This window comes from Sciurus vulgaris (genome assembly GCF_902686455.1).
Source record: "Sciurus vulgaris genome assembly, chromosome: 8".
NCBI classification, from domain to species: domain Eukaryota; kingdom Metazoa; phylum Chordata; class Mammalia; order Rodentia; family Sciuridae; genus Sciurus; species Sciurus vulgaris.
This window is the reverse complement of record NC_136468.1, coordinates 107,270,169-107,284,577: the sequence shown is the minus strand read 5'-3', so window position 1 is coordinate 107,284,577 and position 14,409 is coordinate 107,270,169. Positions and strand designations below refer to the sequence as shown.

The window sequence follows — 14,409 nt, the reverse complement described above, 5'->3', positions numbered from 1 at the left end:
GAGATGGGCATAAGGCCTGCAGGCAGCTTTGTGGCAATCAGTTTATTCCTACTGAACTACTGAAAATGCCACAGTTGGTTCCATGTGTCTTATACCCACAGAGGGCAGATCCTTATGAATGAAAAGGCTCACATCTGGAAGATAAGAGGGTCATTGTCTTGCCTGCAGGCTTGGGGTCCAAGGGAGATTCCAATGCAGGGGGTAGGCAGAGGGCACTAGGGAGGAAACGGCAGTAGTGGGAGCTATTGGAGGCAAACACATTCCGATTTCTGGGGAAAAGGGGAGCCACAGCAAGACTGTTTACAATGCAGTGGGTGCTGTGGCCTGGGGTGTACATGCACTGGGGGGACTTGGAAGCTTCTCATGTTCAAGAAATATCTGTCATCTTCTCTCCTTGGGAGAGTTTTATAGGCCTTCCCCATACTGTGGACTTTAAAATCATGTTATGAAAATCCTCAATGGATTCTCATAAGGTAAGGTCAGAATATTTGTATTCCTCCCATTTCCCCCAAATTCATGTGCTGAAATCCTCATCCCCAAGGTGACTAATTGAAGGCAGGTCCTTTGGAATTAGGTCATGAAGGTAGAACCTTCACAAATGGATTAGTGCCCTTAGCCAAGAGACCACAGAGAGCTGCCTCACCCCTTCTACCATGTGAAGACAAAGCCAGAAGCACCATCTATGAACCAGATTTGAGAACTCCAGAAATAGATTGCTACCATTTCTAAGCCACTAAGACTAAGGTATTTATTATTATTATTATTATTTGTAGCATCTTTGCTTAGACATCCTATTTTTGCACATAACTGTAGTAAGTACGTTAACAAATACCTTTTTTGGAAAGCTTCAGGATTCTATGTTCTAGGAATCTTTTGGACATGGACATGATCTTTCTCATTTTCTGATTAAATTCAGTTACCATGTGTGGCAGCTGCTGTGAAATGTTTAGTGATGATCATGGACCTACCTGCCTCACAGAGATACCATCCTCTGTTCTAGGTGGACAGAAAAAGTCATGCAGGCTGAGTTGTCTGAGCACCTATGGTCAGAGTTGTGAGAGGAGCTCAGGAAGTTCCATGGAGGAAGTGATGTCAGCTAGGTGGATCTGGGAGGCCTCGTGGGACTTCCTGCCTATGCAGAGAGGTGTGGCTTAGAGGCAGCAGGCCATAGATGAGTTAGGGGTTCACCCTGGCCTCTGACTCTGCATGCATGTGAGAGGGAGCCTTGTGCTGATAGAGACTTTGGGCTTTTAAAGGGTGCCAAGGTATAAGGGCTTGAGTCTTCTGAGGAATTGCAAGCAGCAAAACTAAGATCCTGCTTGCCTCTGAGAGAACAGAGGATTCAGCATCACTGCTGCTGATCAGAGATGCAGGCACCCATCCCTCATAGTACCTATGACTCGGACCTGCCACTCCTAACAGACTGTGTGACCAGGCAGTGTGATAAGACAGTCCCATTCCATGTTTTGACTCCCTAGTCCTGCTGGCCACTCTGCACTTGCCTCACTTTCCAGGAGCCTAGGCCCATCTCTGCTGCCCACAGTGCAGACCTGCACCACTGCCTTCTAATCTGGCTTCCCTGCATCTGACCTCTGCCTGCCCTGTCTGGGATACCTGTGAAGTCTGCTCCCCTCTATGTCTCACTCTCCTCTCCTGCCTGAACCAAGACAACAGCTCTGGGAAACTAAACCAACCAGCACCCACCTGCTTCCAGAATGGCCTTTGAGGCTATGCCCTCTCTGTATGTCCACCTTAGCTCCTCTAGTCCCTTGATTTTTCTCTTCCGTAGGTCTTGTTCCTGGCTCTTTGCTGGTCTTGCTTCTCTGGCCAGCACCCCCACATCCTTTGTGCTGCAACCAGAATCTCAGTTCTTTAGGAAGGTACCTTGCTGCCTTGTGTTTTTTTCTCCCAACAACTGCCCTTTTCCCTCCATAACTGCAGACCCTCAGTGAGAAGCTGTTGGGACTTTGTTGGATTGGCAGTGGTTTCTGCCCCAGCAGGAAGTCTGAGTGGCCATTTCTGCTTCAGGGACCAGTGGTCCCTGGTGCTGAGTCTGCTCTGGGCACAGGGCAGTATGCCATCCAGGTCTGTGGTCTTTACGTGTCTTTTAACACTTTAACCCCCAATATACTTTTATTGAGTGAGTGTGATGCTGATTTATTATGATACTTAGGGTGACTGCCACGGTTTGAACAGGGTTTGCCTCCTCCAAAACTCATGGTGGAGTTGGACCCCTATTGTGAGCTACTGAGAGGATGGAAACTTACTCTAATGGTAGTGTTTAGAGGTAGGGCCTTTGGAATTCCTGAGTGTTAGGACTAAAAAGTCATCAGGGTAGCACCCTGTGATGGGATGACTACTGGTGGCTTGGTAAGATGAGGGAGAGAGGCTAGAGGACACACCATGTTCATGCGCACCATGTTCATGCGCATCTCACCATGTGATGCCGTGCACTGTCTTGGGAGTTTGCTCTCAAGACAATCATCAATAGATGTGGCCTCTCCACCTTGGACCAGAGTTATGGAAATAAACTTCTTTTTAGCTTACCTAGTCTGTGGTATTGTATGAATAGACACAAAAAATAGACTAAGATGGTGACCAAGACCCAAAAGGACTCCTTGTCTAGTGGGCAGGGTGTGGTCCCTTCACTGGAAGTGTATTTACAGGCACAGAGGATGGGGTGGTGGTTCTAGGGTGATGGGTCAGGCAGGGTGAGGGAACATAGGATGAGTTTTGGTTGTTTACAGGTCTCTCTGCTCTTGGACTGATGGTTCTTATGATGCAGTGTGGCTTCAAGGGCGTTGTAGGTCTTAGCATAGCTCAGCAAGTGCACAGGGATTGTAAATTGTATGATGAATTTGGTCAGATACAGCCCTGACTCATGGATTCTCTCTTCTCTGGCAATCCATCTGAGATAACTCCAGATGTTATTTCTAAACATCTTCTCAGAGCAATTAGTGTGGTCAGCCTCACCCTGAGGCCAACCCCAACGGAACCCCCACCAAAACTCCCTCTCATTTCCCTGAAAAGCTTGCATTGCCCGGCTCAATCCTCCTTATTGGATTTTTCCAGTCCCAAAATGATGTATGATAGAATATCCCAGAAGCACAAACAGGAGGAGAAGGCACCCAGGCCAAATTCCATCTGATAACTCTTGGCCTGATGGTGGTTATCCACTGCAAAGTCCCTCTCTCTGAATTCTGCTCGCTGTACCCAGCACGCCACCCTCTCAGCCGCCTCCACACAGTCTTTAATCCTGGATTTTGACTGAAATTCTTCCTGTTTTCTGAATCTGCGGCTGGAAAGAAGGTCTGGACCCCTCCCAGCTGTTTCTCAGAGGTCCAGGTTGTTAGGGTTTGAGGTTCCATGTGCCAGGGACGTCTGGGTCATGTTAGTTGATTTTACAGGCGATGATTTTTAAAACTTGTTGAGTAGGGTAGCCAGGCTGATAAAGCCAAGTTTTTGTTTTGCAGTGCTGTGAATTGGATTCTTCTGGAGTCATGGGGCCGTTATTTTCCGTAGTTACTCAGGGGAGTGTGATGTTGCCGTCTGGGTACTCACGGGTTGCCTGGGCCTCCACCTGGGGAAAGACTGAGTGGAGTTTCTGAATGCACAGCCTTGAGGCCAGGAGGTGACAGTGCTCATCTCACTGGGTTCGCATGGGCCCCATCAGCCCTGGGAAGCCCTGCTAACAGGCACAGGGTCTGAGATTTCCTCTCTGTGGGACCAGGCTGGGTTGAGAGTGTGTGGGCAGGTCCTGCTTGCCCTTGATCATCCTCCAGGTGGCTTCTTGTGGCCAGCATGTGGCAGGAGCTGAGGTGCTCCATGCTGGTCACTTGCACACAGTTGGATCCCAGCCACCAGGATCCTGGGGCAGCAAGAGACAGAGGAGTTATGGATGGTCCTAGCCACATGGGAGGGTGGTGGCTGAACCTTTTGAGGTGACATCCCTTGGCCCTTCCTAGTTGTCTGGTGTTTATGTAGTGATGAGCAATGCCTGTAGCTGAGCTGATGTCCACGCTGATCTGCCCACATATGGTGCTATGGGGGAGGAGAGATTGCCATCCCTGTTCTGCAAACATGTGTTTGAAGTAGACACGAGCTAATGGGTTTCCTAAGTTAGACTTTAGGTTCTTTGAGGGAATGGTGCTTGCTTTCTTTCCTTTCATTTTGATGTGTTTCTTGTTTGTCCAAAGTGGACATATTTTCCTTTGCTCTTTTGGGATGGGGACCCTTTGAACAGGCAGCCCATGAGTTTACAGATGTGGCCCCAAGAGGCAAAGCCACAAACAGTGGAGGGGACCCTCATGGGCCACACTGTCTCTGAGCTCATCCTCCAGACTGTGACGGGGACAGTGAGGCACCTCTGGCTCTGTTCCCTGGCTGTTAGAATTAGGATGTAAGTCAAGGGACATAAAGGTACCGTATCAACTCTGTAATACTTTGTAAACATTAGTCAGTGTACAACTGACTCAGCGACCTGTTAGTGAAGATTAAAGCTGCCGTTATCTGTTTATTTATTTGCTTATTTATTGCTGAGAGGTTCAGAGCTTGAGCCCAAGATCCCCTGAGCTAGATAGATGTGAGTTCACATCCCAGCTCTGCTCCCAGGCTCTCCGCCCCTTGGTCTCCTCATCCACAGCACGAGTGCAGAAACTGAAGCCTGTCAAGGGCTTATTGGCAGGGTTGCCTTTGTGTGTAAGAACTGTGGGACACAGTTAGAATCCCTTGTTGGGTTAACAGTGATTTGGGGAAAAGAAAATCAGTGTGGAACAAATCAGAGAGAAAGGGCAAGACTGAATTTCTAGAAATAAAACTCCGAGTGTTCTGGGGAGTGTCTTTTCATAAAGGACATCTCCGTGTTCTTGGGAAGGTCTGGCATGAGTGAGAACAGCGAATGGATTCTGTTCTAGGGGTGGTCCCTGTGACATCATTGGTGAGGATGGCTGTCTCATGCAGCCTGTGTCAGGGGAGAGAGGGACACATGTGACTTGTGGGGGTTTGGTTAACACCCTGAGCTGTATCCCCGTTCCCAGGAAATGGTGCTTGAGGTGCCAGCAGGCCTCAGTCAAGAGTGTTAGGGTTTCTAGTACCCCAAACTGATGTTCTGCGAAGGCGTTTGTGAACAGAGAAGTTGTGAGTAGTGATCACATTACTTGGTTTGTTGATCGATTTTTGTTAATGCCCCCGATAGTTCATCCCATGGTGGGACCACCTGGATCTGCATGACCTGGCACCTTCTCTCTCCTTGTCACTCCACATCTTTTCTGACTCTTGACATAGAACAATGGCCTGGACCCCTCCCTTCACCATCAGGCTCCTCAGCCACTTCATCTGACTTTATTTTCCTGTAGCTCATGTCACCCTGGCCTTTTCTGATTTCCTGTTTATCATTCTTTCCTCTGACATTGCCTTGCTTACTGCATGCACATTTTCTTCCCAGTTGTACCCAGGTATAGCTTAGCTCCTCCCTATTGTGGGTGACCAGTACATATTTACAGAATTAAGGACTTTGTTTCAGTCGCAGATGCCAATAAATACCTACTGGATTATTGAGGGAATAAACGGTAGATAATGTTAGCTTTGATCTTTGAAAACACCTGGTTTGTTGGAGAGGGTGAAGATTCCTGTGGTAAACCCCTTCCCAGTGTGCCTTCCTGTCCCAAACTCTGGTGAGGCTAATGGAGAGCATTCTTATTCTGTGACTGGGTTTCCCTAGTGGAGATTTTTAACATGGCAGCCTTCCTCCATATTTCCTTTGTCCATGGTATGGCTGCAGGACATTGTGTCAGATTGCCCTGGTGGGAGGATGGTTTGAAGGAAGCTCTGGAGATGTGCAGGCAAATTGTACAACAGGGCTGGTATTGAGAGATTGGGTCTTCAGGGAACACTAGCCAGGCTCCAGCAGGACCACAGAACTGGCTGACAGCCTCTGACAACGTGAAGGGAGAAAGGCCTATGGAGGTGGATTGGTCTAAGTGGGGTTGAACAGTGAGCTGAGTTTTGAGCAAGTGTCGAGTATGTGTGTATCTTAACAGGAAATTGTTCTAGCTGTCCTGTTTGGCAGCATGCTAAGGAGCACCCTTCCACCCTAACTTACCTGTAGATGGGGCACCAGCAGACTGTGGGGTGCTGCATATTGACTTGGAGCTGAGCGGAGTCACTATGGGTTCGAGGTGCAGTGCCAGGGTGTGGGGAACTGCACAGGTAGAGTCACTGTGGGTACAGACAGGAGCATAGCAGTGAGCACTGGTTTCTTCAGAGAAACTGAGGCTCTGCATGGATGCATCTTATTTCTGTTCCTCAGTGTTGTATCGTTATCATTTGTAGGTTCAGCAGGTAATCTCTAGGATCTTCTCCTTTTCTCAGTATACGGTCTGTATAGAAAACCATAAAAAATTAGAGACAATTTTATAGTGTTCTCTATTTATAATTTACATATTTCATTTGCATATTTGGTCTTTGTGGAAACATGCTACCTAGAAACAACAGGTATGTCCTTTTTTTTTTTTTTTTTTTTTTTTTTTTTGCGGTGCTGGGGATTGAACTCAGAGCCTTGTGCTTGCAAGGCAAGCACTCTACCAGCTGAGCTATCTCCCCAGCCCGGTATGTCCTTTATATAGGTGATGTAGGAAGTCCTGCGTAAGAGAGATGTGAGTGAGGTTTTAGTAGAAGCGTCCCTTCTCTCTCTGGCTCATTTTGGGAAGCAGTGGAGCTTGGTGGAGGTGAACATAGGCTGTCCTGATGGGGTTCCTGGGACACAGATGCTTGAGAAGCAGAGGGTGACTCACGGGTTCATTTATAACTTGGTAAATATGTGTAGAGCATTGTATAAAAGATTCTGACAACCTCATCAGACCACAGCCTGGATTCCCAAGGCCCGTGGAGACATTTTGAAGAATAGCAGTTCCAAGACAACATATAACAATGTCAGGCCTCTTGGAGCCAGACAGCTCTGACGGCAACTGCTACAGTGGGAGTCAGGATTCTTTAACATGACTTTGGAAACCCCCGTGAGAAGAGGGCCGATGTGCAGTATGCAGACCCTCAGCTGTGGAGGGAACATGCAGACAGGATCTGTGAGCTGTCGAGTCCAGGAAAACCCATGAGAAATGACCACAGCACACCCACCCAAGTTCTGGAAGATAAGCTGGGCTGGACGAGGAACCCGTGAAAATGCTGTTCGTGGGGCCTTGAAAGTCATCAGCTCTTGCACTTGAGATCTCTCAACTTTTCACTTCTGTAAGCCATTGGATAAAAAATGGCATCTCCTTTTTATTATATTTTTCATCCATCTGCTTATTAAATTAGACTTATGCCTGTGAAATTTCTGTTTGTTGAAAAAACTAGCCTTTTCAATCTTTGCTTGTTTAAAGATTAGGTTACTTTCTTCTTCTTGGTTTCTAAGGCTTCATTATATTAGGAATAGTAAATGTTTTAAAAATATTAAATTAGCAAAACCTTTGCCAATTTCTGATGATTTTTGAGCTCCAAAAACATTAACATTTCTTTCACCATATATCTTGCAAACACTCCAGTTAGGTTTTTTTTTTTTTTTTGGTCTCAGTTTGTTTGTGGTGTGTTTTACAAAAAGTTTGTTTCCTACTGTGCACAGAAGTTTATCATTTAGCCTTGATTATTGGAAGCACTTCCACATTAAATCTTTAAAGACTGATTTTTAATAGCTACCTAGTATTTTATTTTTAGGTACTTTTTTTCTTTTTATGGTATAGGTAATATATATTTTTTCATGTCAGAAAGAAATCTTTGCAATCACTCAGATCTATTGCTAATTACAGAAAGAGACATGGTACCAGTGGGACCTGGATCCTCAGGAGTGAACTTCAGCCTTCCAGGTCCTCGGGTCCCCGTATGGCAGCTCCTCATCCTGGTATAGCCCTTGGCAGATGGGTGCTGTATTGGCTTAGCAAATGTGGAACTTGGTCATCACACCAGGCACAAAAAGAGCCTTTGCCCACAGGCCGATGGGATGTTTGAATCCAGCACTGTGAAGCATATACTGCCCTTGGAAACCCTTAGCTGGTGGCTGATTCCTGCTTCTTAAATCATACACCCTCAGGTCTGCCTCCCAGGGCAGATGACTTCCACAGTTTGCTTCTGTTTGCTGCTTGTAAAATGGGGTTAGAATGTGCATTTCCCTCTGGTCACTGTGGGAACAGGTGGGACAAGATGTGTAAAGACTGTGGAATGGCTTAAATGACCCTGTGGCAGCCAGACTCATGGGGCTGTGTGGACTGGAGCCCCCTCAACCAGCAGGGCATTGGTTTTCCCTGGACTGGGAAGTACAGAGGCTGCTGGGCCCTGGGCAGTGTGCTTGGGCTCCAGCTCTGCAACATGACTTCTGCAGGTTTCTTCTTGAGGGGTTCAGCTCTGCATTCAAAGCTCCACATCCAGAGGCAGAGGCACTTTCCTTCTCCTGCATCTTTCATGGGAGTTGGAGAGACCTTCTCTGGAAGCCTCTGGGAGAATTTATTTCCTTTCTGGGAGTCAGAGTAGGGTCCTTCCCACTATTCCAAGGGACTCAGGTAAAGAGAGTGAATGTGGTTGTCATTGCTGATGTGAATGAATTCAGCCTTCCTCACACTGGAATCTGCTAAGCTCTTAGAAAACTCAAAAGAAATTGGTTTAACATTAGAAGTGGAAACTGATGAATAGTTAAAAATGCTTAACTCATTTAAAAGAAACAGTAATGAATCTATTTTATCTTAATATAAATTATGTTTTTTAATTAAAAAATGTCTATTTTTCAAAACAAAAGAATGAGCAGAGTGGCATTGTTGTGATTTTTTTTTTTTTTTTTGTGCTTCCATTGAGCAGTGTTTGGCTTGAAGTATTGGAGAAATTTCAGCCCCATACAGATAGGTAGTTGGAAAAGGAAGCATTTTAATAACCTTTGGTTATTGTTGCATATGTTCTGTTTTGATTGTACATCAAAACTTAGCTGCCAGTTTCTTAAAGTTTAATTTCACTGTGAAATCTGAAACTGCAAGTCTTTTTTTTTTTTTTTTTTTTTTTTTTTTACTGTTTTATTAGAATCCACTGGCCTCTTATGCACATTGATGATCCCTAGCAGGGATCATCTTGCACCGATCATTTGGAAATTACTAGAACTCTGACTTAAGCTGACTTCCAAATGTTGAGACATTCATTTTACAATTTCAAGAAAGCATTCACATTTATTAATATCATTGGCAATTTTATCAGAATAATCCGAGGAATTTTCAAGTTCCTGGTTTGGTATATATACGTCTTCCAAAACTGAGTTTATATTTGAAATCTCAAAATTTTGCCACTGGTGTGTTGTGACTGGCTCATATTTTTCATTTCTGAGAAACTGACAAGCACTCATTTCTGAATAGTAAAGTTTTTTGTCTGCCAGGAAGTTCTTTCAAATAAAAATGGCATTTTCTGAGTGTGGTTGGTTTATCTGACAACCCAATTGCTATACAAATCCTGTTCCTGGATGCTGAGAAGTGCTCTCTGGGGACTTCCTCATTGATCTGGCAGAGTAGTGGAGAGGTTCAGACGTAGTAAAATTCAGTTATCCAGATTTAGTAAAATTAGAAATTTTTAGTTTCATGAGCATACTCAAGTGAAAATGGTGTGTCTTTTACATTGCGAGTGCACAACTGTGGAGAACAGAATGGCAGGTAGCACACCTTGGTATTGCCTAAATGTCTGCAAAGGTGCTAGCCATTTTGTCTGCCCTGTCAACTGGAGAGAAAAGGCAGAAACATCTTAGTGTAACTGTCAAAACAGTTTTGACCTCATCAGCTCCTGACAGGTCTTGGGCACCTCAGGGGTCTTCAGATGTCCTCTAAGAACCACTGGCTTAGATCTGGCAAGATGTAACCCTCCATCTAAGGTGATCTTTCTGTGACTCACACAGGGTTGGTGGGAAAGGCTAGACTAAATAAAATTCTGTGGGCGAGGAGGAAGTGGGCAGTGAGTGCATTGTGGCCAGTATATTACACATCAAAGGAGTAAAAAAAAACCTCTTTCTAAAATCTTCTTTTACGTAGCAAGTCCATAGTGATTTTCAGGAGGTGCTAGGTATTTCTTTGAGCATATCACCTCTCTGGATGGGTGTGGAGTGGCCCACTGGGAAAGGTGGCTCAGTATAGGACCAGTGAACAATGGAAAAGAAGGTGCCCAGTTGTTATGGAGGCAGCAAGGGCTGAAACAGCTTCCAGCAGACCCATGAGCCTGGCCTTGGGCAGAAGATCATGGTTCCCAGGTGCTCAACGTCTAGAAGCTGGGAGATTGTTAATGGAGAGAATGCCACAAGGAGGAGGAGGAGGAGTGTCGAGAGGGGAATTAAGCTATTTAAATGGAATGTATGTGCAGGACTCTGATAGCTTATGATATCCCTGACAGAGCTCCATGCCACTACTGTTCTGCACACCTTATGTACTATGTACTGACTTTCACTGGTCTCCTCCATGATCAGCATAGAGATGAAGCTCTATCCTTAAACTAGGAAGAAGATTTGATGATTTCAACAGAAATAAAGTTGGTCAAGACTCTGAAGGAGCAAAAGGGAATGAGTAATGGTCCTCCCTTTTTTTCCTAGGATTGATGGATTTTTTTTTTTTTTTTTTTTTTTTTTTTTAATGAAAGGGATGTTTGGGCTGATCCTCATCTGAGAATCTATAAACCAAAATTGTCCAAAATCTAAAACTTGGATGCACAATTTCAGATTTTCAATTTTTAGAGTAAGGATTCTTAACCAGTAAAATCTATGTGAATATTCCAAACTCTGAAACACTTTGGTCCCAAGCATTTTGAATACTGAACATTCAACCTATATTTGTCTTTAAAATAAACAGGCTTCATTGCCCATAAATAAGTGAAGGTAGTGAGGTGCTGGGGTAGTTTCAATGAACATATTTACATAGCACATATGTTTTATACCCTCTAAATTTGAATCCACCAATAATTGTTTGGGAGGCATCACTTGGAGAACACCATGTGGTGGACCCAGAAGTCATGGGTTAGTGAGTTGGTTTTCATCTAGGAATGGGGCTAGAGTCTCTTTGCTTTAGAGCCAGGACAGACTCTGCTCCTTAGGGGACTTCCAAAGGCAATTCTTTATTCTGAGAAATTCAGGACCATTTGTCCAATTGAAAGTTGCCTTTATAAACATTTGTAAGAGTACTATATTTAAAATAAAGCATCATAACTACTGGTTGTTGCTTATGAGGACTTGACTGGAAGTGGCCCAGGGACAAAGTGAATATGTGCATTCTGTCATTTTGGACCTACATGCTTGGGAGATACATTTTGATGGGGAATTGTATTGGTTCGGGGGGCCTCTTTTGCCGGTGCCCTCCACGCCTGGAGGACCTGAAAGTAAATAGGCACAAAGATCCTGTTGTGTATAGTCCCATTGGCCATGGGTCTCACATGCAGATATGGAATGGGCCAGGGTCAGTTCATAGCTGTTGGATGCATGAATCTTCAGATCTCTTCCACAAACCCTGAGTGTCCCATCAGTAAAATAGGCAAAGATGAGTAGCTTCTTGCCAGGGGTGGCAAACACATGGTTAATAGCTGTGCAATTCTAGCTTCTAAGTGCTGAGTGTATGTGTGCTGCTTATTAGTTCCACTGGTATTGTCATTGAGAGACTCAGTAATGCATGGGAGTCACCATCTCTCTGTGAGCTTGCAGTGCATGTAGAGCAATGGACCATGGAGATCACCTTGACATAACCAGTGTTGGGGTCGGTGGCACAGATGCAGCCAGACAGAACCCAGGAGACAGGTGCAGGATAGTCAGAATGAGGAGCTGTAGTAAGCATGTAGAGCACAGGGGGATGCAAGGGGAGCTGCCAGCATTGGGCCTCTGAGGACATGGGAACGATGCCAAGGAGTCCCGCTTCTCCTATAGTAGATAACACTTGAAACCAGGCTGGACACTATGTGTCACAGGGGCAGTAAGTGTCTGACTGGGTGAAAAACTGAATCTGAGGCAGAGATGCCTGGAATCCCACCTGCATAGGCCATGGCCGCCACCTCAGTTAAGTTACCCTCACATTTTGTCCCTTAGGGTGGTTATGAGAATCAGATGCAGTGATTTGCAGGGCCTGGTACAAGGTGAACCAGAGCTGGACTGGAGTGGGCTGGTGCCCATTTGCAATTCTGAGGACCATCCATGCTGCTGGTGAATGAGCACAAAATTTTAGTCCATATAGCTTATCAACTTGTAGGGTCCCCTGTCTGCATACCAGAAACAAAGGCCCAGGATCTCAGCCTTACCACCTGAGTGGTGTGTAAGATATCACTATTATTATTGAACTTAATGAGTTTTTTTTTTTTTTTTTTTTTTTTTGGGGGGGGGGGGTCCTCCATTGATCCTTAGCTCTCCCTTCAACAAGTAGACCATCCACCATGAGGAGGTTACACTATCACCCTTCTCCATGGGCCAGAGACCTTTCTGGGTTGAGCCAGCCTGTTGTATGGATTACCTACTGCTGCATTGTATATTACCCCGAAAGTTAGTGCCTTAGAGCAGTGGTGAACATCTCTTATTTCATCATATCTGTGGATCAGGAATTTGGGACTTATGTAACTAGGCATTTCAGGCTTAGGTTCTCTTAAAAGGTGTGTCATCTGCCCTTGACCAAGGCTGGGATTCTGTGCTTCTGAACAGAACCCTCCTGTGACTGGTAGGCTGGGGCTGGCTACTTGCTGACTCTTGGTGGGAGGCCTTGGTTCCTCTCTATGTGGGTCTTTCCACAGGACTTCTTGAGTGTCCTCACTGCATGGTGTCTGGCTGTGCGAGGGCAGAGGCTGTGATGTCTTTTGGCCTCAGAAGTCACACCTTTCCCTCGTGCTATCTGCATTGTCACACAGACCAGCAATGATTCACTGTGCCAGGAGCACCAGGATTATTGAGGCCATCTCAAAGGCTGATCTCCACTTGATGTTGTGGTCTAGTCATGTGCTGCTGGGCCAGTGTATGTGTGTGTACCTGCGGGAAGTTTCTCTGCATGCATCTCTTCTGATTCTCACTCATCCAGAGGCCTGAGGTCTCATCTACTTTCTCCCTTCATCTTCCCTGACGTCATCTGTTTGGGCTTTTAATTTTGCATTGAAGCTCCCATTTGTTTCAGTGGAAGTCTGTCTTAATTAGCAAATCTCTGGTCACCTTTGCCTGTTGTGTCCATTAGAAGATAAAGAATAAATAGTTGTTTTTGTCAATTCAGTACTTTCACAAACCTTGGAGGCATAGAATGACAGTTCCAAAAATAGATCTTGCAAAGATAATAAACTGACTAGTCACTAATGGAGTTTACTGACTGCCAGCACTGGGTGAGCTTATCTATTTTATCCTTGTAACCCTACGTGAATCTTTATGATTTCAGTATTCTGTAGTTGGTAGAGTGGCAGGATAGAGAGCGAAGAATTTCCTAAGCTCCCAGGAACTTCAAAGCTACAAACTGGGATTTGGGGCTTGTCTTCCTGACCTCTGAAGACTTGTTGTTCAGGCCCCACCCGCTTCCATGAATGAATGTTGCTTTGCAATTTCAAAAGCAGGGTCCCGTGAGGGATTCCATCTGACACCATGATAGCACCGTGAGAGGAAGTAGAGAGGCTCAGAGAAGTCCTGGACCTGCCCAGACCAATCCAGTTGGTCAGAGGACAAAGATAGGGGACAGAGTCCAGATGGGAAACTCCAGTCAGGTGTCCCTGGTCTGGCAAACTTGGGGACAGTGAGGGAATGTATGTGATATCCCCCAGGGACTCCTTAGGGCAGCTGTGCTGGGATTGTTCCCATATCCACTTTATTTGCAAGTGTTTCCCTGTCCTGCTGCCTCTGCCAGGGCAGGCCCGCTCGAAGCCCCTGTGGAGCTACTCCTGGGGCTTTTATGCCTCAGCAGCCCAGCTGCAGCCTCTGGGCGGGAGGGCCTGTGAAATCCGCATTGGTTCCAGCCCTACATCTGCATTGTTGGGGCCTCTGATGACACAGGCCTCACTCCCTTCACACAATGGCCCCTGTTGAAGGATTCCCCTGTAGGAATTTAGACATGAATTTATTCTGACAGTCCTTCTTAGGTTGTCCGGAAGTGGAAGCAGTGTGGAATCCAAATGCGTGACTTTCTCACTCATGTAAAGGCTCCAGTTTGAACGCTTGGGGGGCATTTTCAAGTTTCTTTTCTTTTATTCAGAGAGCAGCAATCATTTCTAGGCATGCGTGAATGCTTTTTATTGCTCAAATGCTCTGCCTTTCTTCTGTAGGGGTCTAACTTCGCTGAACACACCCCTTGAAAATCCAGTATACTTGTGACCCTGCTCAAGAAATTTCCACTTGGGCCATCTGGCTGTGGCTAACAGACAGTAGTTGTAACCTGGTTCTTTCTGTTTGTTTTTGGTGCTGGGGACTGC

The 14,409-nt window shown here is 45.6% G+C and overlaps 1 protein-coding gene across 2 annotated transcripts in view; it reads left to right on the top strand.

Annotated features, from left to right (window-relative positions):
* Positions 1 to 14,409, top strand: part of TNS3 (tensin 3) — a 268,106-nt gene that overhangs the window by 55,630 nt on the left and 198,067 nt on the right. The window lies entirely within an intron of this gene.